Consider the following 23,122-nt stretch of genomic DNA (forward strand, 5'->3'; position numbering starts at 1 on the left):
TCTTCCGGGAAGCGTGGCAGGACTTGGTGCAGCGCGCCCTCTGCCGGCGGCGGCTGGTATCAGCAAGCTGAGACTGAAAACACTGAAACTTTTCAATTCAGGTCACAGGTGGGAGGAGGGCTGGTCATGTCAAAAAGTCACTTTCTCAAGAATGTGTGCGGGGGGGTATGCAAAAAAACAACAACAAAAAACTGCATCATGCTCAGAATAAATAAACAACAACCTGCAGGAAAACTTAACACAACAGCTCTGACGCTTTAAGTTTGGTTTCTGTAGAAAAGTTATGGACACATAACATCTTACCTGTTGTAGCTCGCTCTTTGAACGACTTCAATTTGAGTTCCCATTAAACAGTTTTCTTTAGAATGTTCCCTATAGCAGCGGTTCCCAAACCTTTCAGCTTCTGACCCACAAAATAAGAGCGGCAGAGGCTTGGGATCCCAAATATTCCCACTTTAATCGTACAAATTCTGTTATTAAAGAAAAACATCATGACAACGCCACAACCTTAACTATGATACTAGTTTTATTAATTATTATTGTTGCATCTATTCTTTACAGTAATTATGGCTAAAAAAATGTCATGAGCAGCCTTTTGATATTTAATTGTGTTTCTGGAGATCATTTATGGACCCTCACTTCACTTTTCACGACCCACAATGGGGTCCCAACCCCAACATTGGGAACCACTGCCCCGAAAGGTTCTCGGAAGATTAAAAAGCATAACCTACGGAGAATAATCTCTGAATGTTTCACATTTTTGTAACTTTTAGGGAACCATCAGCAAACACTCCATAAAAGTTAGAGATGACTTTCACTTTGGCCTTTTAGGGAACGTTCTAGATTACTTCCAACTTTCACTACATGGCATTCAGGGAACGTTCCCTGTAGGTCACATAGTTTCCAGCTTTCACTATGTGGCCTTCAGGGAACCTTTCGGGAATGAATGGGTTTAATTCTGACTGCACCGACGAGCTAACAGCTAATTAAAGCAGGACCAAGGCCAGACTGGACTTCTGCCACCTTTAAACAACTCCAATCTCAAAAGAATTATAGCCACTCATGCAAATGCTATTTTATAAACCGTTCCTCCCTCTTTTATTTTGCATTGCTTGGTTATTTTGGTAGAAATATTATTACCAGAAATGCTACAGCCTAGCTGCTGCTGCTGCAGCTATTTGCGTTTCCAAAAACCACGAGATTCTATTTAATCAACAGCATATTATAATCACTGTTAACCTGTTATGATGCATTTTGCCACAGGTAATTTATGTTTTTACGAGCTTTTAACAGAAAATATTACAAACAAAAAATTGGATTAAAAGTCCAAAACAAATGATAAAACAACTGTGTTTTAATTTAGGAGACACATGTGAACACATTTGAAAGAAAAATAAATTAAAGAAATAAAAAGAAAACGGTTAATTGGTGAAATTATAACTTTCATTTAACTTCTATTTCTATTTTTGTCTTCCTCCTGCAGCTCTTCTCTAACTTACTGTTTTTATTTGATCGCATTTTTAAAATCCCTTCCCCGTTTCATGTCATCACCATCAGCTTCTCAGTCAAAGTTTCTGGACATCCTCTGCTCCTGATTTATTTATTTCACTTTAAAGTCATTAAGGATTCCCAGGCTGATTTCATCTGCAGCAATAGGTTTCTGTCTTTAATACTTCTCTTTGTATTTGTATTCACCCTCCAAGGCTGATAAGTGGATTCAAAGAAGCCGTATTCATGAGAAGATTTAAGACTTTTTTTCAGATTAGTATTTTTGTTTTTAAAGTTTGAGTTTTATTTAAGTTTGCTATAATAAAAATTAGTTTCATTGCTTTTGTTCTAGTGCATAAAAGTTCTGTCCAATGTGGCTTAAATAAAATAAAAGCTTGTCTTTAAAAAACATAAGAACCATCCTTGAAAATAACACAGTTTATAATATTGACTGTAGTATTTGCTGTGTGATCAATAGTTTTCCTGGATCGATTATCTCTCTGGCCTTGGAAACATCAGGTAAAGCTGCTTCATCGGAGTCATAATCTTTAATCTTTAAACCGTTTACAGTTAAAAAAAAAACTTTCTACCACAGAAATGTTTCTGAAAATGTTCCCTGACAGCCTCATCTGCAGTGATGATCGTTAAAAACCTTTTACTCAAATACCTGCTGTGATGAGCTGCAGATGTTTGACTTTCTACATTTTTGCTCCTAGAAGAATACATCAACATATCATATGTTACATTTATTTTATTGGCTGATTTATTTGGATATGTTTGTGGCACTTTGCTGAATAGATGGGTAATAGGTCCAAATTTCCATAACAAGTCACTAAGATTCACTGTTATACAGACAGAAAATAAAACACTGGAATGTTCAACTTGTCCAGAAATGTGAGTTTAAAAAAAAAACAAACATAAATTGAACTCCTGATCAGCAGTAAGATAAATCCTACCTCACAGACCAGACCGTGCTTTGACTCAGAACTTCTGCACACCCTGGAGCAAAGTTTAGTCCAGTTGATGAAACAGGTTGTCACGGTTACTAAACATGTTTTGAATTAAACTTGTTTCTTCTCATCGCCCACTGCCGAAGACAAAGGGGCGATAATGTTTTTGCTTGAGTGTCTGAGTGAGCTTGTTTCTGTCTGTCAGAGAAATATTTCATTAACGAATTTGAATGAAACTCTCAAAACGGATTCATTGTTTGTACATTTACAACTGATTAACGTTTGAAGACAGTCCAGTTCAAGATGGCCGTCGCATCTGATCGACATATCAAACAGAAATGGCTGTAAATCATTCAGTTTTACAGCTAAAATTTGTTGCCGTGGTCGCTGAGAGTCATTTACAACACATACGCTGAGCTCTACATATTTTGCAGCGTCTTTGTTTAAATCTTTGCCCTTAACTTTTGATCAGCACTGTCCGTCTGTTAGCAAAATATCTCATGCTAGGCCTTGAGCTGTTTTCACGATTAGCGTGTGATCATACATCGTTATGCTGCATGTCTCTTTATTTTATTTTATAATGCAGTGAAGCTTTGGGACAAGAGGGGTAGAAATTCTTGACAAAGGCTTTTCTTTTTCTTTTATGCCCAAAAAGTTCTCATCTTGCATCTGTTTAACAAATTATTTAAATTCTTTCGAGTCTGCTTTTTTCTCCAACATGTTATAACTCTGAGCGGCTAATCTCCTTCCTTTTTGTCTCTCCTCCTTACATGAACTCCTCAAACATTTTATCATGATGTAATCAGCATTTGTGCGAACGGTATTCTCTTTTTGTTGCTATGACAGTTCTTTGTTAAACAAAAGCAGAATATACTATTGCAGATCTGTAATGTTATTTGCTGCTTTGTCCATAGTCAACATGTGTCTACTGGACTTCCCTCAACTGCTTGGTACATTTTGCACATAATCTCCGAGCTTCTTATTGTACTTTTTTCAAATTATTGGTAATGCATAAAGCCCGACTGTTAGAACATTATCATTTGTACACCCCTAACAACTTTTGATTAAAGACCACACGTACCTTTCTTGAAAGAAAGAAAGAACAGGATAACAGAGACAATTTGCCCTGGATGGAGACATGAGCCACAACTGTTTCTGAACGGTTCTCCCCCTGCAGGAGTCCATCCATAGTGAATGAGTGATGTGTTAGCTGTCTGTCTAACTGTACCATGCAGATTAGCTATCTGACTGAAATTGAAAACAGCTGCCATTTTTACAATCTGCACTGCAGTCTCTACAGATTTCTCCTGACAGACACAAGGCCGGAGAGCCGTGCCTGGTTTACCAAAGGCATCTCGCTGCCAAAATCATCTTTTTCTTCATAAACCAGGACTGACAGGAAGGAAGATTGGTTGTGTCCTATCTTTGAGTACAGAGACCTTGTGAATTGTAAGACCAGACTAGCCTGCCCTCCCAGCATGAAACAAATTGATTTCCTTCTCTGAGGGGGTCTGGTCTCTACAAATTCTTACCAGAACATGATTTGAATGGCGAGAACAGAACTCTGCCTCACAAAGTCAAACATGATCGGGATCGTTTTGCGTCACTTTATTCCTTGTGAACACATTTGAATTGCTTCACGTGATTTCAAAGGACTGTTGACACATAAAGAGACGCCTCCTGTGATGAGAAGCTGGAAGTACTTTACATGGGTTTTGAGAAAGGTTTAAAAGCAGAAAAGATCGTGAAACCAGCGGTTGCTCACAAATGCAATTATTTAAAATGACATCAATCAAGTGTTCTAAGACAGTAATAAAACAAACAATGTGGTTGTACATACAAAAGGAATGACAAAATTCTTGCTTCTAATGTCATTCTAATGTCACACAAAAACATATTCTTGGAAAAACATATTCTTGGTTAAAACCCTGCAGATCTTTACCTTTGCAGAGTTGCTAAAGGGGTCAGAGAAGTTTAACTCTCTGGTCCACATGTGTTTTGAGGATTTGAAGAAGACTTAAAAACTGTGTTCCTCAAGACATTCTGTGGGGGGTGCTGCAGGCATATGGGGTACCGGGGTTGTTGTCAAGAGCTATCCGGCCCCTGTAGAACCAAAAGCAAGATCTGTGTACATGTCCTCAGCACAAAGTCAAGCTCATTTTCAGGGCGGTCCCTTTTCTCCACCCTTGTTGCCTCTTCCACAGTAATGAAGGAGTTGCTCTGGTTTTTGTGGTGAAAAAGGAGCCGAGGCAAAAGGCGAAACTCTCAACTTACTGGTCCAATTACGTTCTAACGCTCACTTGTGTTCATGACGTATGGATCATGATCAGAAGAACAAGAACCCGGATAGAAGTGTCTGAAATGAGCTAGGGTGGGCAGGCTCAGCCTTAGACATAAGATGAGGAGCTCCGTCATCCGGGGGGAGCTCAGAGTAGAGCTGCTGCTCCTCCCTTTAAAAAGGAGTGAGCTGGGGTGGTTCAGGCATCCGCTCAGGACGCCTTCTGGACACCTCTCTCTAGAGGTTTTTTAGGCATGTCTCACTGGAAGGATCTCATATTCTCTCTGGCCTGGGAACACCTTGGGATCTCCCAAGAGGAACTGGAGAGTGTTGCTGGAGAGAGAGATGTCTATGTTTCCCTCCTGGACCTGCTGCCTCCTCAGTCTGACCACAAATAAGAAGATGGATGGATGGATGGATGGATGGACGGACGGACGAACGGATGGATGGATATGGAAATATATTAAAATAATGCTACCCAGATTGAGTGAAGAGTAGCATTTTATTGATGTAAGAGACACAAACAAAAGCGGAATTCATTAATCTTAATGTTTTCTTTTTTTCAAAACAAGATAAAAAGATGCAATTCCAAAAGGTTATCTGTAAACAAAGTAATTAAAGTTTATGCAGCAAAACAAATCACAGACAATTTGATATTCTGAGCAGATTATTGTCAGCATCTTAAAATGTCCAGAGGGAATCTTTAAAATATTCTTCATCAAAATTTTCTGACCTTGCTGTGAATATTTTACTTAAATATAAGAGCCACATCTTTGGAAATCTTCAGCGTGAGTTTGTGATGACAGCAGGATCTGTAGGTCTTTGAGAATATTTAACGCTGATGCTTGCAATCCTGGTTGTTAAAATAATTTGAAATGAGCTGCAACAAGAGTACAGTGATAATTCTCAAAGTGATAGTTGAACAATTTATTTCCTTTTTCTAAATCTTCCTTGTTTTCTGAGCTGATTTTGGCCTCTACGGGGGTCACAGACAAAATAACAAAAACACACCAGATATCAACTCCGAGCAGGGAAATATGGATATTAGAAATAGGATGAAAACCGAGTGATAAAACATTTACAAGGCATCACCAATTTATCACCTGATTTAGTCTAACAGAACGACAAGCTTTTGATTCTTCTTCGCAGACACCGCGGCTCAGTGACGAGACGACAGTCAGGTTATAAAAGACTCGGACTCACTCATGCAGGACGTGCAGCTGTGCTGGAGAAGCTCAATGTTTGACGCCTTGTTAGATGTTGTGGATGCGTTGCCTCATCCACCAACACTTTGTTTGGGGAGTTGGGGATTTGCAGTCAGGGACTTCGGCCGGACGCAAAGGCAGCTTCTGAAGCAGCAGATAACAGCAGCTGGTCGCTCTGACGGAGAAGAAAAAAGGCCAGTAGTTGGGGACACAAACATGTAAATTTGTATGGGAGAGAAATTTAACCACAGGATGGACGAGCTCAGTGGGATGACTGGGTACTCACGCACTGATTTAAATATGTGAAAATCTGAATTTAAGTGAACACATAGTTATTTTTACATGCTTGGTGCATTAAAATTAATCCATTCTTCACAATCTTTTATTGAAGTAACAAAAAAAAACAGCTTCCTAATTTGGCTTTTTATTCTTTTCTATCCTCTCCCTTTTCTTTACCTACTAAATGTTTAAAATTTACATTTGTAGTAGTTTGTCTTGTTGATTATATGGTGAATATAAAGTGCATCTTTGTGTTTTCATATTATCAATATGCATCTTAAAAAAGGGGTCAAAAGACAAAACGAGGTATAAACAAATCCTTTTTGGGTAAATAGTTTTTCCTAATTTGTCTTTGAATTCTAGTTTCCTGTGAATGAAGAATCATGTTTTATGCAGAACATAATGCCCATATGCCAGCAGCCATGAGAAGGTGGAGCTGCGGCCTTCTGTTTCGGCGAGATAACTCAATAAGCAAGAGGCAGAAGTCAAAGGAACTTTTGGGCAGATGTAGTTCAACTGGAGCACGGCCAACAACAATCCACTCAGGAGTGTGAGCGCTGGATGTGGCTCAGAACACACTCTGGATAAAGTCTGAAAAACAAAAACGCCGAGGTTACAACGGGCTGGAAGAAATGCTTTCAGTGACCGAAGGCCTGAAGATGTTATGGTGCTGGAGAAACAGCAGGTTGGTTTGGTGCACAGATTCATTATCAGCATGAACGTCATCCATCTAAAGATACCTGCACTGATGTCTTGATATACTACAAATTAAAAAAAAAAAAACTTTATCTTTTACAAAACCTTTTTTTTTACATACAAAACCATCAGCATTTTATTTACAAAGTAACAGATCAATTTTAAAAGAAAGTTCACTCTAAAAGCTTTCATGGTTCTAAGTTTGAAAAAAAATTGTCGATATGTGGATTTTCTTGGATTACAGTATCTTAAATAAAAGTCCTAGCATTCCTTAAAGGAATGCATATCTCCCGCCACCTTCCATGCCAGAGTTTTAAACTAGGGTTGTCTTATGATTGATGAAAAAAGAGTTATAACCATTTTATTCAAATGTTGTAGAATACATTTTGCACAGTCTCATGCAATATTGCAAGAGCTTGTAAGGTGTGTTAGTAATCGGGGTATGATGAGTCTCAGCTACTACCACACCAAATTTTAGCTCAGTATTTGTAAAATTACCTAGCCTTTTTTGTAATGGCTGAGGTTGATTAGCTGTGGCAGCTATCTTGAATTGCAATAATATTCTTATAAAACAGACAATCACACACACACATACCAGAGCAAAAACTTCATGGCCCTTTCTCTTTCAGCGGGGAGCAATTAATAATGCTGGGTTTGAACCACACCATAAAAGGCAGCACAGATACATGTAAACTGATAGCATGTAAAAAGATTTACTGCCTAAATTACAATTGCATTACTACCGTAAGGCCTCTGAAATCACAGCAGTTAATAACACAACATCAGCTGTTTGAGCCAGTGAAATATTGCTTCATCTTTAATGCATCAAAAATAATAATCTGATATTATGTTGTAGTAGTCAGGCGCGTTTTGCTGCAAGTATTGTTATTTAAAGACTACAAAGCATTTTATCAATAAAACCACAATATCAGCCACGTCCCTGAAAGCACCTGCTCTTATAGTGCTGCCATGACCAGTCAGCTGGCAGCGGATCATTTCTCTCCTGGGGGTCGTGGGCTGGGATGCTGGGATGCTGGGATGCTGGGATGCTGGGATGCTGGGATGCTGGGATGCTGGGATGCTGAGGCTCAGGCTTGTCCCAGCAGACCTGAGATGCCTGAGCACGTTGAGGTGCGGAAAATTTGGAGCAAATTTATTAAATTATTTAGATCGTCTGAAGTGCGGTTCTGCGGACGGTTATGAGTTAAAGTTAATATTTTACTTGTTGCAGATGGCTCCTCGAATGACCTTAGTTTGGAGAAACAGAGTTTTATTCTGCCTGGACTGATGAGCTTACAGCTCAAAGTGAATTTCCCCAATCTCTGAGATTTCATAAAGGTTCATGCTAACCTTGTTTAATACACCTTTACAATGCAATCAGTTCTCACTGCATGGTAGAAATATTATGATATCCCTGCCACGAGTACTCTAGGCTACACCAGAAGTGCTGCAACTAGCTGCTGCTGCTTCTTCGCAAAAAGAAAAGCATAGAAGTTTATGTAAATAACAGTGGGGCATGTTTCTTCTCATATGTTTCGTGTCTCGTCAGAGAAGTCTTCAAGAATCAAAAGAGAAGTTCAGCTGCTTTTGATTAAACTTGCTAAGATGAACTGAGGTCAGTAAAAGAGCGATCTACAACAAATTTTATTTATTCATGAACTTTCTAAAGAAGAGCCGCACTTTGAAAGATCTGAACTATCCCTATAAATGCGTATCTACAGTGCTTCTTTTGTTGCTTAAAATTTGAAGAACAGGTGAAGGAAACATTTATTAGCATTTTATTTCTTTTGTTTAGTCAATTGTGCTTTAAAAAAATCCTTAAAATTAAATAAAACATCTCCTTTTTGCTTTATCTCATATCATCATACTTACATTTAAAAAAAAAAAGTGCAGTTCAAATAAACAAGAACGTTCGCACTGAATGCTGTGCTCGACCTCTCACCAACATATCTTACTTTTAAATGTCAGAACAAGAAGGAAAAAAAAAAATCTTCCAAGTGGAAAATCAAACTGTGAATCTTGTCAAACCATCGAGACGGCAAAACCTGACGTTGCTCTCAGACAGAACTGAAAGGGAGAGTTTAAAAAAGGTTTACTTTCCGCAGTCAATTCAGAGACGGTAAACTTTTTAAACTTCAGCATAATCTGTCACAGGCAGAGGAGAAAAGTGTCAGCACAGGTGAACAGTCTGGTCTGGGTTGATCTATTTTTTTTTCTGGGTTCACAGGAGAACTGAAGTGTGCATCCTTCCAGAAATACACAGAATTTAATTATAATAATTAAGCCTTTACAGTCAATTTGCCCGCATATATCTCATATCGTTCTGAATGTTTCAGTCATGTATGAAAAGTACATCAAGAAGCATTTATTAGACTAAAAATCATGATTTGATGGACAGTTCACCTGTAATTTTTATTCATAAAATCATTTCCCCCATGCATTACAGCAGTGCTCTTCAATTTATATATATATATATATATATATATATATATATATATATATATATATAGACATATATATATATTCTTTCTCAGTGACAGCCATGGTAGTTTTCTTCATTCAACATATTGTCTTTTCAGGCCTGTACCTGTCCGTGGGCTGGCAGCTTTTCTTTACAGAGAAGCAGAGGGAAACTGTGATCCAGATGTGGGAATTACAGTAAATACTAGAAAAGCTGTGCTGCCTAAAATGAATTACAGTAAATGCAGAGAAAAGTTGCGCAACCTAAAATCATTTCCCTGCAAACACAGAAAAAGCTGTGCTGCCTAAAACAGATTACCATAAACTGCAGAAAGGCAGTGCCACTGTCAGGTTTAACAAACTTGGATGAAGACTAGACACAAATAAAATGTATTAACTACTGAGACTAAAACAAAAAGTGGACAGACAGCAAACACAAACTCAGACAGAGCTAAACCACAAGCAGAACAAACAATATGTCAGACTGAAGATCAGAACAGGCAGTACAGGAAGGCTGGTAAGGATGATTACTAGTGGGAACAGGTGAGACTGATGAATATGAGGAGCAGGTGTGAGTGGTAGACTGAAGGCAGGAATGACTGAGGAGAAAAGCAGCAACAAAGATCATCAAAAAGAAACTATGATGCCAAATTTGAACTGAATAAATAAGAACAAAAACAACCAGAAAAGCCCAGGATTTTGACAGCTACCTAAAATGAATGAACTCAAATAAGAGAAAAGCTGCACGGCCTAAAAGGGATTACCATAAACTGAAGAAAAGCTGTGCCACCCAAACTGAGTTATTACTGCAAATATGGGAAATAGTGTGCAAGTAAATATGTATACTGGATATAATGATATTTTCATTCTCCTGAAATTTAACATCCGATCTGAGTCCAGATAAGACTTTGTTTGGGTCCGGGATCAGGACCTTGATCCACCATTTGCCCCCCCTGTTACAGAGTAAGACAATGGGTTTATTCGTGGAAGAAGAGCGGGGTTAAGGTGATGGAGGTAGCAGGTGGTGGTGGTGGTGGGGGGACAGCATCAGCACCCATGACGTCACCAGAGTTTAAAGTGGGCCGCGCTTCCCCGCGTGCATGGAGAGGAGAGGAGAGGAGAGAGGAAGCAGCAGCAGCAGCAGCAGCGGCGGCGGCAGCACCTGACTTCTGCACCACCTGAACTCCACAAACTACCTGAGTTACTGACTTTCTGTGAGCGACGGCAGACCGCGTCGCGCAGTGGAGACTCTTGTGATCGCTCGTACCCTCCCACCCAACCTTCCCCCCCTCCCCGCAGACGGTGAGTTCTTGTGATTATTCTCTCCGAGATGTATCGGCTCGACTGGTGTCTCCGCAGCGGTCCCATCCTCATCATCGCCATCCTCATCATCCTCATCATCCTCGTCGCCTCTGACAGCGGAGGAGTTTCCTGTGGGGATGAGCAGACAACTACATCTCCTGTTTGTGTTGTTGAACGGACCCGCAGGAACTTGCAGCTCAGTGTGTGTGTGTGTGTGTGTGTGTGTGTTTGGAAGGAGAGAGCCGCTGCTGCTGCTGCTGCTGTTAGTTGATGTGACAAATAGCGCTTTCTATTTAATGAGGCTACTGGCGAGTCTTTCCCTTTCGGAAATGTTGCGCTCTGTGCCAAAGAAGAGGGCTGGAGCATCCCGGAGAGTCCTATAAAAGATACAAATAAATAAACAAATGAATGAATGAATAAAAATGCAGCATGCAGACTGGTGTGCTGATTTTAAGGCTCCCAGTCGACTCTGGGATGAAAACTACATCTTATTAGTTTGAAGGTTTTGGGCGCCTGCTTGAAGTCACTGGACGCTGATGGGTTGGAGATGTGCTGCAGGATGCATAATTGATAGAAACCGCTTCAGCATCCATGTCTGACTCCCGCTTTCCCCTGTTTCCGAGAACTTTGGTCCCTGTTGTCATGTAACTGATTCATTTCTGTCGGGGTTTCCTTTTTTGCCACGAACACCCATTCAAAGTATCTCCTGTTGAATGTCTTTTTTTCCCCCTTGTCTCAGACTGAGTCTTTTTTTTAGGATTAAGATAATCCTCTGATTTCTAAACTGGGAGATTTAGGGGACGCATGTTGCAGGGATGAGCGTGGTGATTGCGTGCAAGGCTCACTTGATGTCATGTCATCTTTGAGCCACTAGATGACAACCGAGTTCAAGCGGAGGCAGCTGATTAAACTTGCATTATGGTCTACAAGGAGCGGATAGGCAGCACCGTGTGATAATGAAGACATCACAGCTGCTGAGGCTCTTTCACAAAGAGAAATAAACAGCTCAAAATGCCACTTTGGAAAATCTGTATATAGATATTTATTCAAATCAGTGGCAAATCCCACCCATCTCCTCCAACACACACACACACACACACACACACACCCTCACACACTCAGGATCCTGTTGTTTTACCCTGTTTGAGCTGCATATATTACGGTCCATGATGCTCTGCATGAGCTCTCTGCATTATAACAATTTGTCATGAAGTCATTCATCACCGATGCTCCTCGGCTTCACAGCGACGCAGGTTTGGTTCTGACCCCCAGACTGACATTTGCTGTATCCTGAGGCTTAATGTGTATATTTTTGTTTCTTTTCTTTATTTTTCATTAGTTTTTTCCTTTATAAAAAAAACATAACAAAACAACAACAACCTTTGCCTACCTTGTCACTCTTTTATTTCAAGCATACTGTAAAAATATATATATATATATTTTCATCATTATCCCAGATTCTTTAACCTCCCCACACAGGAACACAACAACACACCCACATAAATCCAAGTAAATAAATGAATAAATAAAATCCTCCAAGCTAATATTCAATGTTTAAGATGTTATTTGCTTTTCAATGCAAACTGCTACATGATCAGTCTTGATGTTGTAATTATTTAAAATCTAAAAGTTTTAAATGTAGCTGATATCTTATAATTTAACCAAATCTGGCTTTATAGTCATCTTTGGAGACTGGTTGCTGTGAGACAGATGAACTTATCTGATACTTAGCATTACATTCTAATTGTAATTTTTATAAATTAATGTGGAAACATTATGACAGTGTGCCCCATGCTTCTTTGTAATGTGTGAAATTTTGCAGGAATTGTCATATTTGGACCTGCAGACAAATTGTTTTTTTTTCAGTCTATAAGGGCATGACGTGCAGTTGGAGGTTCTGCAGCCTTGTTGTTAAGTTTTAAAGTAGTTTTTTTCCACTGAAGCATGTGACCTGCAGGCTGTTGCTGGAAACCAACTGCTGGTCCTCAGGGGTTGCAGGACTTTAAGCATTTTTTCCCATCAATGCTGAAAACAAATTGACACTCGGTTCAGCTCCAGAGGGTTCAGCTCTCAGCAGAGCCAAGGACAGAATTTGCCATTGAGACGTTGTAAATTATGACATTATTCAACAATAAGGGAGCAGACACCGCTTTGTCTCACTTTTTCCCAGCTTCTCGAAAGGAATGGATCCTCTGAGGGCACGCAGGATGCTCATGAATTTTATCAAGTGTGGTTGGTGTTGTTGTTGTTGTGCGCACTTTACAGCCTAGTAAACCCTTTTAACTGTAGATCCTTTTGTTTTGCTCAATCAATATGTTTAATTAGTGCTGATTAATGAAAGAGTTTGCCTGTAAAAGGCTGACAGCTTTCTTACTTCACAAAAGCACATTTTCATGAAAAACAAGGGGCGGAAAAAAGTTTCCGTGATAGGAATTTAGCCATTCACGTCGTAGATTAGACATTTATGTCTGACTTCTTTTGTTCAATAAATGCAATTAATGCTTGATGAGCCGATGGCTTGGATTAATGTGAGCTCAATGATCTTTTAATTGCCAAAAAAGGGAGAATATATGTTTTGTTTTGTTTTTTCAAAACCCTATGCTGTTAGCAGCTTTAGCAATGTGAATGCACAAATGAATTAAAGACTTAGCAGTCCTTAAAGGAATGCCTATCACCTGGTGCCTTTTAATGACAGAGTACAAACTAAGACCATTTTTTGATAAGTAGGTGCAGATTTATGGCTTTTTGGGTCAAACCTTGTAAGCAACTTTGTGTGAGATCTCATGCAGTGTTGTGAGTTCTTGTAAGCTGAGTAAAAGCTCAGCGTATGTGCTGTGAATGACTCTCAGCTACCACTACACCGAATTCTAGCTTAGTATCTGTAAAATGAATTGATCAGCTGTACATGTACATGGTTGCTTCGTGAGCGTTTCAGTAAAATCCATCCAGTGGTTCATGAGATATTTTGCTAACAGACAGACAGGGTTGACTCTAATAGTTAACAAGGATGTTGCACCACGTGTAGAGCTCAGAGTACGTGTTGTTAATTAATCTCAGCTGTTTCCACACCAAATCTTAACTCTCTCAAGGGAGGCGTTGCAGATTTGCAACAGTGAATTGCATATACCTAATTACTCCACATTCATATTTTATGAGCCTTATTTTACTCAGATAATAATTTCCCCAAATATCTGATTTTTCCTGTGACTAAAACTTAATTTGAGCCTGAGAGGGTTAACTCAATAGCTGTACAAGTGACTGAGTTGCAACCATTTTTGTGTCGGCTCATGTTGCTTGGCTGTGGTGGCCATCTTGAATCAAGCTGACTCCAAAAGTTAATGAGCCGTAGATGTCCGTTCTGAGAGTTTCATTAAAATTTGTCCAGTGGGTCACGAGGTATTTTGCTAAATCTACAGACAAACACAGAAACAAGGAAAAACATTGTCTCCTTTCACGGCTCATAACATTGACTAAGTTGTCCAGTTTGCAAACACAGTTCAGCGCTGTGTTAGGGGTTTGATACTAATTTTTAGAACTGCACACCTCAATGGGCTGTAATATTTCAGGGCAGAGTTTGTCACAGTTTGCTGTGTTGAACACCGTATTCTGTCAGGGTTTCTTAAAAGTAGCAGCTGGAATGACCTTTATTCTGCAAATGAAGCTGTTTTTGCTCTGCGATGACTGATAGATCTTATTATTCCAGCAAAAGCACACTGAGCATTCAGCAAATACCCCGGAGCCATAGCAACTACATTAACAAAAGTTAATGAAATATATGGAGGCAGGAGCCAGACTTTGCTTTTGAAAGCTGTGGCATTTACATTTTGAGCTGTGGAGAGGGAATGAAAACAATATATATCACAGCGTACACCTGCATCTCATATGTTCTGTGTGTGTAGAGATTTACACGGCAGCCTGTAGGGTTGCGCTTTTCAGGAAAATCAGCTGCAAGTTTGTTGCAAACAATTTTTTTTTTTCTTCTGAATGAACACATCTTCTCTTATCAGTGTTGTGCATCAAAGCAGAGCTGCGGCCGCACATGTTTTGCATCACAACAATGTTGAATAAGTGCAAAGTGATGCTAAAATTTTAAAGGCCACAAGATTTTTGCTCCTAAAACAGCCATGCTGGCTGGCATTGAGGAAAAGAAAAAAAAATCAGAGGACGTTTGCAATTTAGATTCAGCTTCAACTGCTGCCCCAGAGGTCCGGCTGTGTCTGCATCTGATTATGCTCGCATGCATTTAATTAATAATTTGACAATGCATGGCATTGATGCTGGTCAGCCAACGCTCTGCGGAGGAATAGATTGCCTGAGCTTGATACCCAGCCACCGTCGCTTAGCAAGGTGCAGAAACGATGAGCTCAGGCAGATTTCAGATACAGGAGCTGCAGCGTGGAGCTATACGTTAATCCCTCCCCTCCCCATCTCCCCATCCCTCAGGTGCAATCCTGGGTAGATACGCCACAGACTACAGCTCACCAGGACCACCGCTGATTAATGCACTGATCAGTTCTTTTCTTGTTTGTTTTAATGACATGCAGGTCCCTTGTGGGAATTTGATGACTTTTTGCTAATACTGCTGATGCATCTGCTTACATCTGCCACTTTTTTTTTTTGTCCATTCTTGTCTTAAAGAAAAGACCCCCACCAGAAAGCCAGAAAGTGTTTTGACACGAGCAAGGCTGCAAGGAGACGAGCACAACACATATTCCACTAGAAATACAGGATGAGCTGAGGAAATGAGCTGTGATAACATCTCAGCATGTTACGATGTGTTGTGCTTTGTTGATAAGGCTATTATTCATCATAGTCCCTTAGACAGCAAAATCCTATTTTCCAGCTCTGCTGTATGTGTTTTGCTTATAGTTTACTCGCTGCTTTGCATCTGCAGATGAGCTTTACTTGACTTTAGTGCTAATTAATGATGAGTTTAGATATGTTTTAATCAATTATTTAAACTTTGAGAGAGAGACCATTGCTAATTTTCTCTCCTGAAAAGCAGAGTCGCAGAGCTGAAGTAGAGGATTGAAATATGGTCCTGTCAGAAACATGCTGAAATTTAATATTTAATGGTCATTTGACAGCGCCAAGAAGGTACGGAAAGGCACTAAGAGCATTTTGAAATGTTAAGAAAATGACTCAGAATGGATGTGATTCCCTTTGTGAGAATTCTAAGAAGTCCTATGTTGGAGATGATTCATCAGTCTGATGAATACGAGCTGAATAGAAAACCCCAACACTACTCACATTTCCAACAGAACTCACGGAAAACTTAGAAAAAAACTGTCCTCAACACCTTTTTTTTGTGTGACAGTTATCCGTTTTGTTTTGCGGTTATCGTTTTTTAAAGTAAAATTTTAACCAAACAAATCATATTTCAGTTTAAAATGTATCCTTCCTAAAAAAGGAAAGAGCCAATGTGTCTATGAAGGTTTGGAAAAAAAAATAGCTAAGTAAACACTTGTTAAAAACATGACCTGACAAAAGGCCTGGTATTCTTTAAAAGCATGTATATTGCCCACCACTTTGGCAAACCTTGAAATCAACATTATGTGCATTCTCATATGCGTTGTGAATGACTCTAGCTACAACAACTACACCAAATTTTTAACTCAATGTGTATAAAATTCACAGAAATGTAGGATACAGTTGACAGCAGCGGTGGCCATCTTGAATTAAATTGATTCCAGAAACGAATCAGCTGTAGATGTACATCAAATGATTACTTTATGAGAGCTTTATTAAAATGTGTTCAATGGTTTATTTGATATTTTGCTAACAGCCAGACAGACACAGTTGCCGAAACAGATCTTGTGCTCTGAGTATACGTTGGGAATGACTCTCAGCTACTACCACAACAAATTTTAGATCAAGTTCTTTAAACCTGGTTACGTTGTAGCCATTTCTGTCTTTGCTAAGGTAGCAAAGCCGTCTTAATCAGTTGTAGAAGTATGTCCAATGATTTACTTTCTGAAAGTTTCATTAAAATCCATCTATTGGTTGATGAGATTTTTTGCTAGCCCTACAAACACGAGCAAAAACATCATCGCCCTTGCAATGAAAGCAATCGCTTAAACCTTTTGAAGTGAGGTTCTGTGGAAAAATGATCAATGAATAATATCTTACCTGTTAGAGATAGCTCTTTGAATGACCTCAGTTTTGAAACACAGAGTTTAAATTGAACAAGTTAATGGCTGGTCAGAGTGACCACAAGACCAAAATGGGTTGCTGTCATCTTAAACCCCATTTCAAAAGATCTGAACTATCCTTTTAACGTTTTGGGCCACAAATTCTTATAGATGGTCTCAATATTGCGGTATCATGTGTCTTGACAGGCTAAGCGATACAATAATTATGATTCACATTCCATATTTTGCATTTATTCTCCAGCATGATCAATGGTGGAGGATCGTCGTCCTGACACATGCAGACAGGAAGGTGTAGCGGTCGAGCCACATTTGGCTTCCAATGTGTGACAGATGATTAAAGCAGACAAATGATTCACTGAGCTCAACTGTCCATTAACATTATGATGCCTATTAGAAGGTGATATCTTGCCTTCGGCGCTTTTCACAGAAGGACCTGATCGCGGGAGCGTAGAAATTTGTTTCAAAAAAAGAGAAATGCCTTCGCTCTGCACCACTGCTGCGTTAATCAATATCTGACATGTAACATACTGCCGTCTCATCTCAGCCACATGCTGCACTGCTCCTGTTTAACAAATACCGTCGATGCGTCTCCTCTGATCAGTTTGGGCGAGAAAACTCTGGAGCATTTCCCATGTCTCTCCTGATAGATCTTTGCGATATCAGTGAGGTGCTTTGAGTCCCATACCATAAAGCCCCTGCACTCAGTCAGCGCTCGGGTACCTTGCTTGTGTGATCAATGACCAGCAGTCAGAGCGCTGAATGGGGCACAGATTGAACCACAGCTGGGATTTGGATGCTGAAGAACAGCCCTCTCAGCAGGGGCGACTCATGAATAAAACACCAGCCAGCGGTTCATCCCATCTCTTCTCGCGCCTCGCAGGTGATGCTTTCACACTCAAACCTGAACAGGAAGGGTAAGTTCAGGGCACAAACGCCCGGCCCCCTCCTGCACCAACACAGCAGCCTGCCTGCAGATGATAATTGAGCGAAAAAAAGAGTCTGAAAATGGAATTAAAAAAAAAACTGTGAAATTAGAGAAGACTGCAAAGAATTTCTTTTTCCCCCTCCATTATTTATTTATATTTTTATAAATACAGTGCAGTTTTGGTGGAACTGATGCGAACCTGTAAAATATCACACATAAATCCGATTTTCACACAAGTACTAAAGTGGATGAAGACAACCCAATTAAACCAATAAAACAAACATCAAAAGTGTTTCTTTTATATAAAAAAAAGATTCAAAATAAAATGTGTGTGTAAGTATTATCACAATATTTTACTGCCAGTGGACAGATTTTAGTTAAATTTTCAGAAAATAATCGTTGGACATACAGCTACAATTGATTAACTTTTGGAGTCAAAGCTACTCAAGGTGGCCACCACAGTTAATTAACACGAGCAAACACTGAAACAGCTATAACTCCATTAATTTTACAGAAACTGAGCTAAAATTAGGAGTGCTAGTAGCTGATAATCATTGCCTTCACATACATTGAGCGCAAACATATACTACAATATTTTTGTTTAAAGCGTTGACATGTTGGGCAGCTAGGGACGCCACTTTCATTCAGAGATCCAAATGGTTTCAGTTACCAGCCTGACAGTGGATGTGAGCCGCATTTTATCTCAAGAAATGGATTTTTACACTTTAATCTTCACAACGTGTTTATAAGTGTAACAACAGATTTCAAAGGACCTCAGAAAAACGTTGTCCCTGCGCGTCGGGCTGGAAAACGGTAACAAACCACTTCTGAGGAGTTTGGACTCGACCACCCATCGGTAATACAGACTGCATCGGTGGAAGAAAGTAAATTTAAGACGACTGGGGCTATCTGCAGACGTGGGAGACAACAAAATCTTGCAGAGCGATCCTGAACACTCTGTGAGGTTACGCTGCAACTAAAGCGAATGTCTAAACAACTAAAGGATCATATCACTTTGGCTAATACTGATGTTCATTAATACGTTGTTGAATATTGATCATCTACTTTGAGAATGGCAACATTGCAATAGGAAATCCTTTGCTTGTGCTGCCCTGACTACAGTTTGCCTCAGAATAAAGGAACAAATCAGAAGAAGTTCATTGGAAAATGTTTCAAGGACAGATAGGATCCAGCCTGTGAACTTTAACTCGTCTGTAATGCTTGGCAGTAGTTGCTGTTTAGTAGTTGTTTCTGTCTAACTTGGGCCAAGAGAACAGCTTTCTACCGTTGATGGGACAATAATTTCTTCAAAATGTCTTCAAACTGTTTAGGTAGAAAAAGTGGACCGTGCCGCAAAGCATGGACCCTAAGAGCACAAGGTGGTTCAGTTGAGAAAATAAGGTTAATGTCTAAAATGCCAAAATATTATTTCAACCATGAAATCTTGAGGAAAGACCTGAGCGAGCAATGAGTGCTGGGAATCAGCAAACATCCAAGCAGATGTGAAGAAGCAATAAACAGTTCCCTAAAAAGTTTATTTGCAGTTCTAATTTCACAAGATTCACAGCAGAACACTCAAATAAATAATAATAAATAATTTTCCCAGAGTAAATAATTGACCAATGTCCTTTAATTGATCTATTTTCAATATTTACTTTATCTACATCCACTTTTATGACTTCTGTTCTGTAAAAATCTGGTAATGCCCTTTAATAATATTTAATATAAAAACAGAAACTTCTGTCACATTCACAAATATTAAAGCACTGCTCCTCATGTTTCAGGCTGTATCTTGAGAGCACACAGAAAAGTAAAAGAAAAATATTATTAAACAAGCTCTTATAAGATTTTAATCATCTGGGAATTAAGAGAAAAAACTGGAAAAAATGTGAAACGGTAAACAGGGCTTGTAAATATGTCTGAAGAATGCATCGCTTTAATTTAGTTGAAAATGTTTAACTTCTTGTTGCAGAATGCAGTAAGAATCAGCCTTAAAGTAGATGACTTCCTAAAATTACATTTATTCCAATTACAGTACATTAAACTAACCTCATATTTCCACTTTCCCTGCCTCCGTGTTTGCTTTGTATCACTTACATTTAGGCTTAACTTAAGTCCTTTGTGTCCACAAGGAAAAGAGAATTTTTCCTGTTCATCAGGCAGGCCGGAAAAAAGCAGCCTGCGCTGTGTTCGTTTTTTAATGCATCAAGTTTAAGTAGGTGTATTTTGATCAAGTGCATTCAAGGACATTTAAAAGGTCATGCTGGCTGAAAAACCGGGGCACCCATCTTTAATGCAAATCCCGCTGATGGAGCTCTCCTTTCACCAAACTCAGATCACCTGGTTGTAGCATAAATGCCGCAAGAGCACAGATTTAATAATAACGATGGCGGGTCATTCCACTTTCAGTCATTGACCAGTGATCCAGAAGGTTAATGTGCTGCACAAGCGGTGGGCGGACGCCACTGATCTAAAGAGGGACGTAGGAGATAGAGCTTTCTCACAGCATTAAAGAGTTCATTCAAAATGATTATTTTTGGATGAAAAAAAAAAATCCCATCTTTACAACATGTGCACCGATTTGACCTGTGAGAATAAATAGTGAAGTTTGTTTTGTATGTATCAGTGGTGGTAGGTGACACACTTTAACTTAAAGTCTACTGTTCCTGCATAAACCATCCTCTGTGATGTCGTATGTATGCTTTGACACATCAGATTTCAGTGACTGAGTGATTAACAGGCTTCTGCAGAAGTTGGAGACCTGCTGAAGAGCAGGGAAACAACTAAAACATGCAGGATGGTGGTCCTCCAGGACCAGGATTGGGGACCTCTGATGTGGGGAAACACTATACTGGACAGAAAACAAGTAAAAAAAAAAAAAAGAAAACAGCCGAAAACCAAAGAAAAAGTTTGAAAGGCCACCAGAAAGTCCAAAGAACTATTAATCAGAACCACTTTAAAAGATTACAGGAAAATATGGCTCTTTGAAAACAAAGTATGAGGCTATTTGTGGTGGTTTTAAGGTTTTGTGCTGCACTGAATGCTACCTTCATAGTGACATTTATTTTGAGTTTCACAGTTTTTCGGCAGAACATTTCCAGACCTCATTCAGCGTGACTCACAGTAGCCTGACATTTTAAACATGAAGTGGACATGTTTGACTGACTTGCCCGCAATCTGGAGCTGCAGTCTAGAGGATTGCTTCAAAATGCATGCATGAAAGAATTAATCTGCCGACGATCATCTAAAAGATCATCTCAAATCTTTGGTGTTTTTGCAAGAATGGACAGAGATTCCACTTACAAAGTGAAACAATTAGTATTCTGAGTTCCCAAACTATTTAAAAGTGTGCTTAAAAAGAAATATGATGTAACACAATGGCAATATGCGTCTCTCTTAACTTATCTTCAATGTGTTGTTGGCTCAAAAGTGTAGATTTTTTTAATTCTCAGATAAAATGAAGCTGGTCAATGAGCACAAAGACAAAAAAGTTTCTTTGTACTTGTGTCACTTACAGAATCAGATTCATCAAAGACAAATTATGAATGCTTCAAAAAATGAAGTTTGCATTTTCTATAAAAAAGATTAGGTACAACTTGCTGACAAGACGTGTTCTTGTGCTAAATTTTAAATGCCATATTAAAAAAAAAAGAACACTTTTTTGACTGGGGTGAGTATGTCAATCCAGAATTACATGGTATATGTTTTCCTAAGTGTGATGTGAAGTCCTTTGAGATGTCAAAGGATGGTCCTCAGAGAAAGCGAAGTGCATCCAAGTGCATTGGTCTCTCTCTTCCTTTCTAACCCCCGTTTTCTTCACACGCCGCTTACCATGTGACATTTGGGACGGCTCCCTCACTGCTTGGCTTCTCACATCTTGGACACTGACACAAAATAAATGAAGACACAAAGAAGACACAAGGTTCAGAGTTGGAAGGGGCTGGTGGCTGAGGTGTGAAGTTATCGAAGTGTAAAATTGCCCTGGCAGCTGTGCTGTTGTTTCAGCATTTCATCCCGAGCTGCTCAGCTTGACTTTACTCGCCTGTTCGGTGCCTCCTTTCCTTTTACCTCCTTCCATTTGTTTTCCTGTCCACACCTTGCCTTCTGCTGACTTTGACCTTAACTTTGCAGAAGCTGTAGAAATACACTGTAAAGAAAAATGGAATGTACAGAAACTCTGGCAGCTGTGGTCGCCAGGATTTCACCATGAAAAATACAATGACAATGTATGACACAGTACGGTATCCTTCTTTGAAACATAATATTTATAGCTGAGAACTGTTCTGTGTCTACAGTGAGTTATTATAAAAATATATTCACTATATTTCTGTTTATGTTAAACAACTTTTAGATAGATAGATGGATGGATAGACATATTTCATTAATTCCAAAGGAAATTTAAAAGCTGAGAAACAACACAAATAATAATATTAGTCTTTCAGCTAATATAAAGACAATACAACTGTAAAACATATTACAGTATTTATGTAACACTTCAAATTTACAATCATTTACTGGCAGCTCTGGTTACCAGTTTTTGACAGTAAAAACTTCAATGACAATGTATGACACATTACAGCATCTTTTTTGAAACTAAATTTCAAAGCTGAAGTTTTTGTTTTTGATAAATTATTATAAAAAGCTGTGAAATTTTGCTAACATGCTGGCAGCTGTGGTTGCCTGAATTCCACCTTAATAACCAGAATGTTTGACAGTGCGGTAAAAACTGTGGAATTCACGATAAACTTCCCTGTGAAATCTCCAGTGATAATACTGTCTTGCTCGGGACGGCTGGTAAATATGCTCCGCTCTCTGCTGAGGATCCTCCTGGTGGGAGAGAGCAGAAGGTTCAACAGGCTAATATTCACACATTAATCTGTCCAAAGATGTCCAACTGTTCGCCATCAGTTCTCATTACTTGCAATCAGTCACAGGGTGGATAATTGTCTGAGTGGGGATCCTTACTGGTGCATGGAGGAGCCCGACCGGAGGCCAAAGACAGGCTGTGGAGAGAGGACAGATGTACCGAAGGATATTGCAGCACATTTGACGGTCAGTGTGACGCCTGCAGTTTGTTATTAAAAGCACGAGGCAGAACACAGCAGCTATTCTAAGCAGCAGGCAGAGCTATGTGACATCAAGCACATTGTGCTTTTGGTTCATTAAGTGGTGCTGTTTCACTAATTAGCTTTCTTATGAAAAATGTTGGCCTGAAGCAAGTAATTGGTGGCATGTTTATGAGTGTGGATTTTGTGTCGGTTATGTTAAAAATCCACATGTAATTAATTACCAAACAGTGGGATTTTGTTTGACAGTGAGGAAAAACCAAAAGAAGAACGAGGACAAACTTCCTATACGCTCTATTCTATTATCTATATTTGATGAAC

General features: G+C 39.3%; 1 protein-coding gene across 1 annotated transcript in view; it reads left to right on the forward strand.

The window, feature by feature from the left end:
- The first annotated feature begins 10,472 nt into the window (after window positions 1–10,472).
- The window catches only part of megf11 (multiple EGF-like-domains 11), an 84,372-nt gene continuing 71,722 nt past the window's right edge, over window positions 10,473–23,122 (forward strand). The window contains exon 1 of the mRNA XM_017405514.2: window positions 10,473–10,658. The gene's annotated coding sequence lies outside the window, so the exon portion shown is untranslated. The remainder of the gene's footprint in view (window positions 10,659–23,122) is intronic.

Source organism: Kryptolebias marmoratus, linkage group LG11 (genome assembly GCF_001649575.2).
Source record: "Kryptolebias marmoratus isolate JLee-2015 linkage group LG11, ASM164957v2, whole genome shotgun sequence".
Classification (NCBI taxonomy): domain Eukaryota; kingdom Metazoa; phylum Chordata; class Actinopteri; order Cyprinodontiformes; family Rivulidae; genus Kryptolebias; species Kryptolebias marmoratus.